At 43.9% G+C, this 15802-nt stretch overlaps 1 long non-coding RNA gene across 2 annotated transcripts in view; it reads left to right on the top strand.

Annotated features, from left to right (window-relative positions):
* Positions 1-10504: 10504 nt before the first annotated feature.
* LOC149122407 (uncharacterized) overlaps positions 10505-15802 on the top strand; it is a 33230-nt gene continuing 27932 nt past the window's right edge. Inside the window, exons 1-2 of one of the 2 annotated variants that reach the window (XR_016220779.1) lie at positions 10505-11242; positions 11820-11876. This is a non-coding gene — a long non-coding RNA (uncharacterized LOC149122407). The remainder of the gene's footprint in view (positions 11243-11819; positions 11877-15802) is intronic. The other variant, XR_016220778.1, reaches the window with a different exon arrangement.

Genomic DNA, 15802 nt, shown 5'->3' with positions numbered 1-15802 from the left:
CTCTGCACAGTCCACTCCCCAAAGGAGGAATGTAATGGCCTCATTGTAAGAGCATGTGGCACAGGAGAACTATTGTAGCATCTTTGGAAAATACAGCTAACACAGCAACTATTGCCTAAAATATATGAGAATATTTATTTTTCTGTATAATAGTTTAGTGCTACCTTTAATCCAAACTGCTCTGGTGGGGCTGGCACTGTGGCTTTGCAGGTAAAGCTGCCACCTGCAGTGCCAGCATCCCATGGCACCGGCCCTAAATAAATAAATCTTTTTAAAAAATAACTCTGGTTTGAATTTACCGGTTCTATAGATGAAGTTGAGTGCAATGTTTTGTTTGTTTTCCAAGGAAGTGGTCCCTTGCACAGAGAATATGGACTTACCAGATGTGAGGGAGGAGAGGGAAAAAGTGGATCTTTAGCCCCAAACAAAGCCAAGGTGTGATTCTTTCCACTTTGGGCAGGGTAAGTTAGGAATCGGATGGGAACAGAAGTTCCTTAGATGTTTCCAGGAGACGCAACCACAATGGAACAGGCCACATAGCAATCTTGTTACCCGGAGCTGCCTAGAGAGAGCCAGGGGCTCTGGCTTTGGTGGCTAGCCAGGGATGGTTGTGCCTTTTATTCACAACCAGTATCCACTCACGCTGCACCTATGAGGAGCTGCAGACTCCTATTTTCTTATTGTTTTTTATTTGACAGATAGAGTTAGACAGTGAGAGAGAGAGAGAGAGAGAGAGGCAGAGAGAAAGGTCTTCCTTCCGTGGGTTCACCCCCCAAATGGCCGCTATGGCTGGCACACTACGCTGATCCGAAGCCAGGAGCCAGGCGCTTACTCCTGGTCTCTCATGCAGGTGCAGGGCCCACAGGCTCCTTTTTTAAGTCTGGCCCATCCCCAGCCATTGCGGCCAGTTGGGGGGTGAGCCAACGGATAGAAGCCCTTCCGCCCCAACTCTAGTGCCTTTGCTGAGACCTGTAAAAGGAGCTGGAATGAACTTAGACTGATCACTTTAACTAGTAAGATGGCATTGGTACCTGCCAACTTAATGGGATTTGGAGTCCCATGGCACATTTCTAGCTTTACTCTTTGGGGTAAGTTCGAGTGAGCGTGTACCAAACTGTACATCTCCTCCCTCTCTATTCCCACTGTTAGTTTTAATAGGGATCAATTTTCAGTTGGATTTGAACTCCTAAGAATAATTGTGTGTTAATTAAAGAGTTCAACCAATGGTATTAAGTAGAAAAAGAAAATAGTAAAAAGAATAAAATAGTAAGCTGTTCCTCGACAGTCAGGCTAAGGGTTGATCAAGTCATTGTATTGCATAGTGTCAGTTTCACTTCTACAGGTTTCCTTTTATGTGCTCAGTGAGTTGTCACAGTTTAAGTTCATAATTGATCATATAGATAGGATTAAGTGTCAAAGGGATCACATAAATAAGACCAGTGTCTGCTAATACTAACTGATAGAATTAAAAAGGAGAGAACGACCCAAACATGGGAAGCAGGATACACAGCAGACTCATAGAATGGCAAATGCACTAAACATCACTCTGGCCTCAAAATCAGCCCTTAAGGCATTTGGATCCGGCTAAAAAGCCAAGAAACTGTGGCAAAAAATGACCTAACTGAAAGATCTATGTGAATGAGATCCCGGTGGAAAGAAGGGGCCATCAAAGAAGGAGGTACCTTTCTCTGAAGGGAGGAGAGAATTTCCACTTTGACTATGGCCTTGTCTAAATAAGGTTGGAGTTTGTGGACTCAAGAGGCTTCCATAGCCTTGGCAGCTCATGGCAAGAGCCTCGGATGATTACTGACGTCATAAATAAGAGTGTCAGTTGTTAAATCAACAGCGGGAGTCATTGTGCACCTGCCTCCCCCCCATGTAGGATCTCTGTCCTTAATATGTTGTAGTATGAGAATTAACGGTAAAACTAGTCTTCAAACAGTACTTTATACTTTGTGTGTCTGTGTGGGTGCAAACTGTTGAAATCTTTACTTAGTATAGAGTTGATCTTCTGTATATAATGATAATTAGAAATGAATCTTAATGAAGAATGGGATGGGAGAGGGAGTAGGAGGTGGGGTGGTTTGGGGGTGGGAGAGTGGGTATGGGGGAGAAAACTGCTATAATCCAAGAGTTGTACTTTCAAAATTTATATTTATTAAATAAAAGTTTTCTAAAAAAAGAGAGAGAAAAAGGAGCTGGAATGGAGAGAATCTGCTTTGGGATTTTGAGTTACGTGGATATAGGTTTTCGGCTGCCAGCAGCCAGCTAGCTAGCTAGCTAGCTTGCTTTCTTTCTTTCTTTCTTTCTTTCTTTCTTTCTTTCTTTCTTAAGATCTATTTTATTTATTTGAAAGGCGGAGTTACAAAGAGAAATATCTGCCATCTGCTGGTTCACTCCCCAGATGGCTACAATGGCCAGGGTTGTGCCAAGCCAAAGCCAGGGATCAGGAGCTTCTTCCAGGTCTCCTACCTGGATGCAGGGGCCCAAACACCTGAGCCATCCTCTGCTGCTTTCCTAGGAGGTTAGCAGGCAGCTGGATCAGAAGTGGAGCTGCCAGGACAAGAATCTGTGCCCGTACGGAATGCTGGCATTACAGGTAGCTGCTTTACCCACGACTCAATGCTAGCCCTCAAATCTTAGAAAAGAAATCCAACCACTTCACCCTAAGGTAGAGCCAGATTCTCATCCCTTCTGGTTCCTTATCTCACACCTGGGCTTCTGGAGTAGCGGCTTTTCTCACTCAGTGCCTCTGCCCTCGCTTTCCTGCAGTGTGTTGCCACTCAGCTGCCAAAGTCATTCGGGAGCTGTCACATCCTGAGACTCTTTCACTCAAAACCCTGCAAAGGCCTCACCGAGCCGGTTCACAGAGGGCTCTACAGGGCTCCGTGATGCACCCCCACCTCACCCCCCTGCCCTCATCCCCTACTGCTCCCCTCTCTGCTGCCTCTCCTCCAGCCGTGCTGGCTTCCCGCTGCTCAAGGGCCCATGCTAAGCGCCTTTCTATCATAGCACCAACAGGTCCTAAATCACCGATCGGCTAAGCCCTTCAGTTCCCTCTTTGTGCTCGGCTCTCATCCTCACCTCGGCGACCTGGAGTCCTCACCTCTGGGCTCTGTGTTTCCTCTTTCCCATTCCGGCACTGGTTACCTTCTAACGCGCTCCACGATGCTCTCACTTATTATTTATTTAGTCTATTGATTTTCTTCCTCATTAGAAACTAACTCTTCAAAGGTAGATACTTCTGACTATTTGGTTCATGGCAAGTGCCTAGAGCAAGGGCAGGCCAGTTGCAGGACCGTGATGAATACATGTTGGGTCGTTGAATGAAGCATGAGTGTTTGCCCTTGTTACAGATTCTTCTCCTCTGCTCGCTCTCTTACTGCTTTATTGATTCATTCAACAACGGTTTAACATCTATTATGTGGCAGATACTGTGCTAGACAGTGGGTCTGTAACACGAGCCAGGTAACACCAATGCCCACAGACTTGCGCTCGCTCGGCTGGACAGAGACGACATGCGCGTGAGTTGATGGGAAGGTATTGAGTTTGGGGGGCAGCCCTGCCCCCAAGCTCCTCCTCTTCCCCAGCAAGCAGAGCGAAGAGGGCTGTTCTTTCAGAGAGCTGAGTTGAGGAGCGAAGGATAGAGGTGAGGAGAGTGTGGGATAGAAGAAGAATTATTTATTTATTTACTTTTGCTCTAAAGTGGAAGCAATGTGAGCATGTTTATTCAATCTCAGAGTGAAAAGGTTGCAAAAATGTAATAAGGACTGGGCAGGCCCACGGGCAGAAACAGGTACTCCCCAGCCTCCAGGGAGCCCTGGCGAGGCTGCAGATCATGCATCGGCCGTGGTCCCAGGCTGCATAAACGTGTCAGTGCTGGTGCGAATGTGTGGAGGACTTTGTATGGAGGAGGAGGGGATTTGCTAGGCAGAGCAACAAGGAAGGGAGGTTGTCAGGGATACTGCAAGGTCAGGGAAATGATGCCTGCGCGAGCCGAGGCTCTCAAAGGAGAGTGCTGCCTGGAGGCCACTTGTGTGTCCTGTGCGGTATACACGATGCCTATGGGGTGGGTACCACGAGGAAGATGAAGATGGGGAAATTGATGTTCCTAGTGTTTAGGTAAATGGCCTAAAGTCAGGCAGTTTCTAATTGGCAGAGCAGAGTATCAAACCACATCTGTGAGACCCCAGAGCTCTTGGTCTTGGCCGTTATGCTATTCTGCAGGGGTGTGTATCACAGAGTAAGGGAGTCAGCTGACTTGTTCAGCCAGGAAGAACGAGAATCCAAAATAAGATGGAAACTTTATCATAGAAAGGTCCCAAGGAATGCAGTCAGAGCTGGTTTGGTAGGACTGTAGTGTCAGAGTCCCGGGATCTTTTGATCTCATGCCCCTGCCTTGTGTATAGTAGCTTCCATTCCCATAGTCACCTCATGATCCGAAAAGGATGCTGGAACTCTTGCCATTGCATCCACTTTTCAACCAGCATGAAGAAGGACGGAGATAAAATGGACCTGATATCTCCATTTAAGATTGCTAGTAAAAGTGACACATCACTGGCCAGAATGTAGTCACATGGCTCACAGGTAGCAAACGGAAATCAAGCAAGTGTGGCTTTTATTCTAAGTGATTCTGCATCAGGCTTATGTCGCTCCCCCTCTTCGTGGAGGAACGACACTAAGCCCTGCCTAGGCTTCATATCCGAGTCACGGCACCATTATGTCGCTCCCCGTCTTCGTGGAGGAACGACACAGGACCCTGCGCTGTTCTTTTGTCTGCTCGGCCCTCCCCGGGTTTGCTGCTGGTTCTTCCCGGGTTGGCTGCCGTCCCTTCCACCTCCGTGGAAGGGCGGTTCCCCCTGGCCACTTTCCCCACTTCCGCGGGGGAGCGGCACACCGCCGGCCGGCTCTCTCGGGGGCTGCACAGGTGTTCCCCTTAGATGTTCCCCTTAGATGTTCCAGGTGCATGCCGTCTCTCTCCTCCTATATAGTCCTCCTCCGCCAATCCCAACTCGGCTGCCCACACGCCGAGTACGCTGCTCTCCTCCAATCAGGAGCAAGTCCTACAGTTTATTGGCTGAACTGGAGGCAGCTGTGTAGAAGCTGTTTTCTTCTCTCCCAGCACCATATTGTGGGAGAGCAGATGCATAGAACAAGTCTTAATTCCAGTAACTTAGTCTAGTCCGAGTTGCTCCCAGTTGCTCCCCACAGCTTAAATCGTGGATCCTGAGATGATGGAAGAAGAATGTAAACGGGGATACTGGAGAATGTAGGATGTGGTCAGGAATTCAAGTTTTGGAGGTAGCGCTGTGTGGCTCAGAGTGAAGACTGACGTAGAGAGCGTGTGATGGGTAGTGAAGCTGAACAGTCGAAGGGGGTGTTAGGTACGGGGCTGGGTGGGTCATCCCGTGAGTGTGGAGAGCCTCCGGTGAGCGAACACAGCACTGTCAGTGGGGCTGTAACCAGATGACAGCAGTGAGAGAAGTGGAAGTGACACAAGCCTCGAAACCTGGGACCGTGCATGAATTGGGTTCTTGTCATAAAAGGTCACTTTAGAATAGTTTTGAAGGTCGTGCAGAGAACTGCCGTATGCCACACCCAGTTTCCTCTGTTCTTAACATCTTGTGCTAGTGTGGTACATTTGTTATAATGAATGAAGCAATACTGATCCATTATTAACTGCAGTCCATACTTCATTCAGATTCCCTTGGTTTTTGACCTAATACCATTCTATTCCAGGATATCGCATTCACTTGTCAGGACACTTTCTCCAACTTTGTTTTGGATGACCTTGACAGATTTGAGGACCACCTGTCAGGTATTTTGTACAATGTCCCCCAGTTAGAATCTGTCTGATTGTTTTTCTCTTGATTAGATAGGGGCTATGGGTATTTAGGAGGAAAACAATAGAGGTAAAATCTCTCTCATCATACCAAGGGCACATGTGATGAACATGACCTTTCACCGCTGACATTAACCTTGGTCGCCTACTCGGAGTAATGCCATTCCTCTTTCCCCTTAATACTGTGCTCTTTCGAAGGAATTCACACTCCAGGATACCCTCAGGAAGGCAAAAGTTTTTTTTTTTTTTTGACAGGCAGAGTGGACAGTGAGAGAGAGAGAGAGACAGAGAGAAAGGTCTTCCTTTGCCGTTGGTTCACCCTCCAGTGGCCACTGCGGCCGGCGCACCGCGCTGATCCGATGGCAGAAGCCAGGTGCTTCTCCTGGTCTCCCATGGGGTGCAGGGCCCAAGCACTTGGGCCATCCTCCACTGCACTCCCTGGCCACAGCAGAGAGCTGGCCTGGAAGAGGGGCAACAGGGACAGAATCTGGCGCCCCGACCGGAGGATTAGCCTAGTGAGCCACGGCGCCGGCTTGGAAGGCAAAAGTTTGCATAAATGATTTGGAATTCTTTTGCATCAGGGAGCTGCTATTTAACTATTTAACTATTTTATGAATTTAACTATTTTATCCTTCATTCGTATAAGTTTATATCTATTTAATACTTTGAGTTATAATCCAGTACTACCTTTTTTGTTCTGTTGCTGAAATTCTTCCTGCTTTGGCTGTTGGGAGTGCCTTAAGATGGCTCCTGTCTCCTGTGTTGCTTTGACAAACTCACTTTTTGGCACTACACGATATTTCAAGAATATCTTTTTTTTTTTTTTAATTTGAGAAGGAGAGGGTAAGAGGGAAAGATATAGAGAGATAGAGATAGAGATAGAGATAGAGATAGAGATAGAGATAGAGATATGTAGCGATCTCATCCATTGGCTTACTCCACAAATGCCTGCAATTTTTGGAGCTTGGGGAAAGCCAGGAGCCAGGAATACTATCCTGGTCTCCTGTGTGGGTGGCTGGAACTGAGCTACTTCAGCCATCACCACTTCCTCCCAGGGCCTGCAATAACAAGATGCTGGAGCTAGGAGCTGGCTCAGGGAATTGAACCCAGGCATCCAACATGGGATATGAACGTCTTAATCACTGGGCCAAATGACTTCTCCCCAGGTTCATCTTATATGGTTCCTGCCCTAGTCCTAGGATCAGTCAGTTCTCCAGGAACCCTGATTCCTCCTGTTGAAGAATACCATTAGGAAGCAACTCGGAGGCCGGCACAGCGGCTCAGTAGGCTAATCCTCTGCCTGTGGCGCCACACCCGGGTTCTAGTCCCAATTGGGGTGCTGGATTCTGTCCTGGTCGCTCCTCTTCCAGTCCAGCTCTCTGCTGTGGCCTGGGAAGGCAGTGGAGGATGGCCCAAGTGCTTGGGCCCTGCACCTGCGTGGGAGACCAGGAGGAAACACCTGGCTCCTGGCTTCGGATCCGCGCAGTGTGCTGGCCATAGTGGCCATTTTGGGGGGTGAACCAACGGAAGGAAGACCTTTCTCTCTGCCTCTCTCTCTCTCACTGTCTAACTCTGCCTGTCCAAAAAAAAAAAAAGGAAGCACCTTGTGACACCAGGTGTGCTCATTACTCCAGAGTTGTCATTGCTTCTAGGCCTCTCGGGAAGTACAGATATATATGCCAAGTGACCAGTGTATATACACATATCTCTAAATATTTATTTATGTGGCTTTCCGTATTTATACTGAGATAAACATCAATTCATGCTGATGTCTCCGACTCTAATTAGTTGCCACATAGGTCCTTCTAGGCTTTGCCCCTTGTTTAACTGTAACTCTGATGTGAGAAACCCACTCCCAACACCTGCTATCTGTTTACTTAGCCTTCCAATTCCAGTATCTGTGTATAATGTCCTTAACTATAGTTCCATTTGGCTTTCATCTTAGAGATGTAACCCTTTCCAAAGGTGGTTAGTTTAGCACTTTCACCCCCTTGCCCTCAGTGGTGCTGTGTCATGCGTTTGTAATGCAGTTTTTTTTTTTTCCCCAAGGAAACCTTTTATTTAATGAGTACAAATTTTCTAAGTACAAGTTTAGGAATATAGCGATTCTTTCCGCCATACCTGCCCTTCTACCCTGATTCTTCCCCCACCTGCTCCTCCCTCTCTCATTCCCAGTCCCATTCTCCATTAAGATTCATTTTCAATTAACTTTATACACAGAAGACAAGTGCAATGCTAAGCAAAGATTTAAACAATTTGCACACACACACAACACACATAAAATATAAAAAAACTGTTTGAGAAAAAGTTTTACAGGTAATTCTCATAGTACAACTCACTGAGGACAGAGGTCCTGCATGGGGAGTAAGTGTGCAGTGATTCTTGTTGTTAATTTAACAATTAGCACTCTTATGTATGACATCAGTGATCACCCAAGGCTTTTGACATGAGCTATGCCAAAGACTATGGAAGCTTTTTGAATCTACAGTCTCCATCAGTATTTAGACAAGGCCATAAGCAAGCTGGAAGTTCTCTTCTTCTTCAGAGAAAATTACATCCTTCTTTGATGGCCCCTTTTTTTTCCACTGGGGTCTCACTCACAGAGATCCTTCATCTAGGACATTTCTCTTTTTTTGGCCACAGTGTCTTGGCTTTCCATGCTGGAAATGCTCTCATGGGCTTTTCAGCCAGACCAGAATGCCTTAAAGGCTGATTCTGAGGTAAGAGTGCTGTTTAGAGTGATTGTCATCCTATGAGTCTAATGTGTGGACTGCTTTTAATGTTGAAACATTCTCTCCTTTTTAGTTCTATCTATTTTTATTACCAGACACTTGATCTTATTTATATGATCCCATAAACCATTAATTCTATCTATATGACCAATTAATATGATCACTTTAACATTTCAGATGGCATTATTACTACCCAGATTGATGGGATTCGGAGTTGCATGGCAAGTTTTTAGCTATACTCTCAGAAGTAAGTCCGTAGGAATGTATGCAGAAGTATTCAACTTTACAGTTGTAAACTTCCACCTCCCTTTCTTATTTTTTACTGGGATCTATTTTCAGTTGACTTTATATACATATGATTAATTCTATGTTAACTGATGATTTCAACCAATGGTATTAAGAAAAAAAACTGTTCCTCAACAATCAAGACAAGAACTGGTCAAGTTATTGCTTCTCAAAATGTCAATATCACTTCTGCAGGTTTCCTTTTAGGTGCTCTTTTAGTTATCATAGATAAGGGAGAACATATGGTATTTGTCCCTTTGTGACTGGCTTATTTCACTAAGTATGATTTTTTCCAGAATCATCCATTTTGTTGCAAATGACCAGATTTCATTTTTTTTACTGCTGTGTAGTATCCCATAGAGTGCATATCCCATAATTTCTTTATCCAGTCTTCAGTTATCAGGCACTTAGGTTGATTCCATATCTTAGCTATTATGAACTGAGCTGCAGTAACATAGGAGTGCAGATAATTCTTTCATTTGCTGATTTTATTTCCCTTGGGTATATTCCTAGGAGTGAGATGCCTGGGTCCTATGGTAGGACTATATTCAGTTTTCTGAGGTATCTCCAAACTGTCTTCTATAGTGGTTTTACCAGTTTAGATTCCCACCAACAGTGGATTAGAGTACCTTTTCCCCCACATCCTCACCAGAAATTGTTGTTTATTGACTTCTGTATGAAAGCTGTTCTAACTGGGGTGAGGTGAAATCTCATTGTGATTTTGATTTGTATTTCCCTTGTGGCTAGTGATCCTGAGCATTTTTTCATGTGTCTGTTAGTCATTTGGATTTCTTCTTTGAAAAAAGCCTGTTTAAGTCCTTTGCCTGTTTCTTAACAGAGTTGTTTGTTTTGTTGTTGAGTAGTTTCTTGATCTCTTTATACATTCTGGTTATTAATCCTTTATCAATTACATAGTTTGAAAATATTTCCTCCCATTCTGTCAGTTGCCTTTTCACTTAGCTGAGTGTTTCTTTTGCAGTGCAGAGTCTTCTCAATTTGATGTAATCCCATTTGTTGATTTTGGCTTTGACTGCCTGTGACTCTGTGGTCTTTTCCAGGAGCTCTTTGCCTATGCCAATGTCTTATAGGGTTCCCCCAATTCTCTCTAATAATTTGATGGTATCAGGTCAAAGATTTAGATCTTTAATCCATTTTGAATGGATTTTTGTATGATGTGTAAAATAGGAATCTTGAGTCATACTTCTGCATGTGGAAATCCAGTTTTCCAAGCACCATTTATTGAAGAAACTGTCCTTGCTCCAGGAATTGACTTTAGGTCCTTGGTCAAATATAAGTTGTTTGTCAATGCTTGGATTGATTTCTGGTGTTTCTGTTCTGTTCCATTGGTCTTTCCATCTGTTTTTTTTATCAGTACCAGGCTGTTTGGGTTATTACTGCCTTATACTATGTCTTGAAATCTGATATTGTGATGCCTCTGGCTTTGTTTTTGTTGCATAAGATTGCTTTAGGTATTTGAGGTCTCCTATGCCTTCATATGAATTTCAACATAATTTTTTCTAGATGTGAGAAAAATGTCTGGTATTTTTGATTGGTATTGCATTGAATCTGTAAAATGGCTTTTGATAGGAATTAAAGTGATACTGGCTTCATAGAAAGAATTTAGGATGATTTCTTCCCTTTGAATTGTTTTTCAATGACTTGAAAAGAAGTGGTGTCGCTCCCCCTCTTCGTGGAGGAGCAACACAGAGTCCTGCCTAGGCTTCATATCCGAGTCACGGCACCATTATGTCGCTCCCCCTCTTCGTGGAGGAACGACACAGGACCCTGCGCTGTTCTTTCGTCTGCTCGGCCCTCCCCGGGTTTGCTGCTGGTTCTTCCCGGGTTGGCTACTATCCCTTCCACCTCCGTGGAAGGGCAGTTCCCCCTGGCCGCATTCCCCACTTCCGCAGGGGAACGGCACACCGCCGGCCGGCTTTCTCAGGGGGCTGCACAGGTGTTCCCTCAGATGTTCCCCTTAGATGTTCCAGGTGCATGCCGTCTCTCTCCTCCTTTATAGTCCTCCTCCGCCAATCCCAACTCGGCTGCCCACACGCCGAGTACGCTGCTCTCCTCCAATCAGGAGCAAGTCCTACAGTTTATTAGTTGAACTGGAGGCAGCTGTGCGGAAGCTGTTTACTTCTCTCCCAACGCCACATTGTGGGAGAGCAGATGCATAGAATAAGTCTTAATTCCAGTAACTCAGTCTAGTCCGGTTTGCTCCCCACAAGTGGAGTTAGTTCTTCTTTAAATATCTGGTAGAATTCAGTGGTGAAGTCATGTGGTTCTGGGCTTTTATTTGTTGGGAGGGTCTTTATAACTGATTCAGTTTTCTTCTTCGTAATGGGTCTGCTTACATTTTCTATGTCTTCATGGCTCAATTTAGGTAAGTTGTATGTGTCCAGGAATCTATACATTTCTTCTAGGTTTCCCATTTTGTTGACACATAGCTCTTTCAGTAGTTTCTGATGATTCTTTTTATTTCTGTTGTGTCAGTTGTTACATTTCTTTTTTCCATCTCTAATTTTAATGATTTAGGTCCTCTCTCTCTTTTTTGGTTAGTTGGGCCAGTGGTGTGTCAATTTTGTTTAATTTTTTCAAAAAACTAGCTCTCTGTTTCGCTGATTTTTGTATTTTTTGTTTTAATGTTGTTGATTTCTTCTCTAATTTTTATTATTTCTTTGCTCCTACTAGTTTTGGGCTTTGTTTGCTATTGTTTTTCTGAATCCTTGAGGTACATAGATAGTTCATTTATTTGGTGCCTTTCCAATTTCTTGATGTAGGCAACAATTGCTATATCTTTTCCTTTAACACTGTTCTTGCTGTATCCCATAAGTTTTGATATGTTGTATTGTCTTCATTTGTTTCCAGAAATGTTTTGATTTATCTTTTGATTTCTTCTATGGCCCACTGTTCATTCAGCAGCATGTTGTTCAGTCTCCATGTGTTTGCATATGTTCTAGAGATTCCTGAGTTGCTGATTTCCTGCTTCATTGCATTGTGGTCTGAGAAGATGCATGGTATGATTTCGATTTATTTGAATTTGCTGAGACTTGCTTTATGCCCTTGTATATAGTTAACCCTAGAAAAAGTTCCATGCATTGTTGAGAAAAATGTGTATTCTGTGGCTGTAGGGTGGAAGACTCTGTGGATATCTGCTAGGTCTACTGGCCTATAATGTCAATTAACTCTGTTGTTTTCTTGTTGATTTTCTTTCTGGTTGATCTGTCCATTGCTGAAAGTGGGGTATTGAAGTCACCCATTACTGTTGTATTTGAGTCTATATCTTCCTTTAAATCCATTAACATTTTTTTTTTGGCTAGCCAGGTGGCCCTTAATTAGGTGCATATACATTTATAATAGTAATATCTTCCTGTTGAATTGATCTCTTAATCATTATATAGTATCCTCCTTTGTCTCTTTTAATAGTTTTTTGTTAAAGTCTATTTTGTCTGAAATTAGGATGGCTGCACCAGCTCTTTTTCAGTTTCTGTTAGCATGGATTATCTTTTTCCATCCTTTCACTTTCAGTCTACATGCATCTTTGTTAGTAAGATGTGTTTCTTGTGGGCAGCAAATAGATGGGCTTTTTTTTTTTTAAATCCATTCAGTCAGTCTGTGCCTTTTAACTGGGGAGTTGAGACCATTTACATTCAGGGTGACCGTTGGTAAGTACTGACTTTGTCCTGCCATGTTTCCGTAAACAGTCCTAATTTTGTACTTTGGGTTTCCTTTGTACTTTTGCTGGATCATTTTCTGCATTCATCTTCTTCATAGTGATGTTTTTGTTTCTGTGTTTCTATGTGTAACACATCCTCGAGCATCCTTTGTAGGGCTAGGTGAGTAGTTACAAATTCTTGCAATTTTTATTTGTTGTGGAAGATATTTATTTCTCCTTCATTGATAAATGAGAGCTTGCAGGGTATGGTATTCTGAGTTGACAGTTTTTTCGTCTTAAGACTCGGAATATATCTTGCCATTCTCTCCTTGCCAGTAGGGTTTCTGATGAGAAGTCTGCAGTGCTTCTCACTGGGTCCTCTGAATGTGATTTTTCGTTTCTCTTGTGCACATTTTAAGATATTTTCTTTATATTCTACTGTGGAGAATTCTACTACAATGTGTTGTGGTGAAGATTTTTCTGTTCGTTTCTTTTGGGAATTCTGTGTACTTCTGGTAGTTGGATGTCTCTTTCTCCAGATTGGGGAAGTTTTCTGTTGTTTTCTTATTAAGAAGGCTCTTCTAATCCTTTCTCTCTTTCCACACCTTCTGGAACTCCTAGGATCCATATGTTGGTTCGTTTGATAGTATCTTGTAGATATCCAAGTGTGTTTTTTAGTTTTCTAATTTGTTCTTTTTTTTGGTCTGTAATATTTCCCAAAATTTGTCTTCTAGTTCTGATATTCTTTCTTCTGTCTCATCTGTTCTGTTAAGGCTTTCCACTGCATTTTTCATTTGATCTATTCTTCATATCTAGTGTTTCATTCTGACTTCTCTTTAATATCTCGTTTTCTTGGGAGAACTTTTCATTTAGATCATGAATTTGCTTCTGATTGCTTCTTAAGTAATCTGACAATTAATTTTCTGAATTCTGTTTCTGACATATCTTTGATATCTTTCTTCCTCTTCACCTTCTGTTATTGAAGAGTTGTAGTGTTCCTTTGGGGGGTTCATAGTGTCTTTCTTATTCTTACTTAGGGTTTGTTCTTCGGTTTTTGGCATTTCTGTATTTTTTTTGTATGTTTGCTTTTCTCTTTAATTTATGTGTTTGTGATTTGATGGGACATTTATATTTTTACTGAGTTCTAAGAGGTGTGTGTTGGATGTGGCCTGGGTGCTCTGTTCAGTATTCCAGAGTGAGAGGGTATCCAATGTAAGGCCCCCATGGGACTTTGTATCTTTCTTCTGGTTTTTTGGTTAAAGGGGTTTGTTCACTTCTGTTGATGTAACCCACCCTTTTCCTCACAGTTGTGGGATGCCCTGGTCTTAGTCTCTGGTGTGTTCAAGGTTATATCAGTTTGCTTAACAAACTGCCCCTCTAATCTGTGGAGATTTTCTTGTGGTGAGATGTCCCTTGTTACAAGCTGCTATGTGTTTGCATTGCAATTGGAAGCACAGAGCCCTGCCTACTGGAGCCCAGAACATTTCTCCATGGTGGATAGAACAGGCTCAAGTTTTCGACATTCAGGACTTCTCCTTGTTGTACAGCTTGCATGGTGGGGAAGAAATTCTGAAATGTTGTGGGTCTTGTTCCTGGGTCAGGGGTGTGGTGAGGTGGCCCCTGCAATTGATGGGTGTGAGCTCAGGAGGCAAAGGCAGCAGTCCCTGCTTACGTTCAAAAATGTAAGCAAACAAGATGGCTTCTCCCAGCTGGCTGTGGGTCTGGGTGGGGAGGGGGGAAAGGGAGATGGGCAGGGGGATGCCCAACCTCTCTATTTGTTCCTCTATACCTTCTCTTTTTTCCCCTTATGGAACTTCAAAAGCAGTTCACCAAGCTATCCCTCCCACTATATGCAGCTCTGTGGACCTGCCATTTCCTGGTCTGCTGGGGTCTTTGCCTCTGCCTCACCTCTGCCACTTCTCTTTCTTATTTGCTTTTTCAGTGTGGACTTGCCCAGTCTCTGTTGGTTTCCTGGGCCTCTGGTCATGAATTTCCCAGAGCTCTATCCCTGGTGTGTATCTTCTCTCCTTTTTAACTATCTATTTTGCCCTGTGTGACTCGGATTGTCCTGTTGCTGTACCTCCATGTGTAATACAGTTTGATTCACTTGTCACATTCTGTATTTCATCCTGTGAACCTCTCACCTCATAGATGATGTTGATTTTTTTGTGCTGTAAAGTTCTTGTGTTTTGACAAAGTCCTGGTGTCATATGTCCTCCATTACGGTGTCATACAGAAAAAGTTTCATTGCCATAAAATCCTCTGTGCTTCACTGATTCAACCTGACCCCACCCTGGTACCCACTGATCTCTTTACCCTTTCTACGGTTTTGCTGTTTCCGGGATGTCTTGGAAATAGGAATCACACAAGACATGGCCTGTTTAGGTTGGATATTTTCACTTACAAACATACATTTAAGATTCACCTGTGGGGGGATGCCGGCGCCGTGGCTCAATAGGCTAATCCTCCGCCTGCAGCGCCGGCACACCGGGTTCTAGTCCCAGTCGGGGCGCTGGATTCTGTCCTGGTTGCCCCTCTTCCAGGCCAGCTCTCTGCTGTGGCCCGAGAGTGCAGTGCAGGATGACCCAAGTGCTTGGGCCCTGCACCCCATGGGAGACCAGGAGAAGAACCTGGCTTCTGGCTTCAGATCAGCACAGTGCGCTGGCCACAGCGGCCATTGAGGGGTGAACCAACGGCAAAGGAAGACCTTTCTCTCTGTCTCTCTCTCTCACTGTCTACTCTGCCTGTCAATAAATAAATAAATGAATAAATAAAATTTAAGATTCACCTGTAGGGCCGTTGTTTTCCCTGGCCCACATCTGGCTGTTGTGACCATCTGGGAAGTGAATCAGTGAATGTGAGATTGATTCGCTCTCTCGTTCTTGCTCTATCTTTTGCTCTCTGTTGCTCTGCCTTTCAAATAAGTAAATAGATTTTTAAAAAGTCTCAGCTGAATCTTCCTGTGGCTCGATAATTCATGGCTCTTGATTATTCAGTAGTGTTCCGTTGTATGAACCTAGCACCGCTGATTATCCATTCACCTATTAAAGGATACCTTGGTTGCTTCCAGTTTTGGGGGTTATGGATAAGGCTGCCATAAACAACTGTGTGCTGGTTTTTTGTTTTTGTGTGGATGTAGATTTTCAGACCAGGTGGGTAAATATCTAGGAGCATAATTGCTAGATTGTATTAGCTTTGCAACACACTGTCAAAATGCCTTCCAAAGTGGTTATACCAGTGTGCATTACCACCACCAATGAATGAGAGCTCCCTGGCTGCACAATGCTG

This window comes from Oryctolagus cuniculus, chromosome 14 (genome assembly GCF_051225735.1).
Source record: "Oryctolagus cuniculus isolate XC-2025 breed Fujian yellow rabbit chromosome 14, ASM5122573v1, whole genome shotgun sequence".
Taxonomy (NCBI): Eukaryota; Metazoa; Chordata; class Mammalia; order Lagomorpha; family Leporidae; genus Oryctolagus; species Oryctolagus cuniculus.
This window is presented reverse-complemented; position numbering and strand designations above follow the sequence as displayed.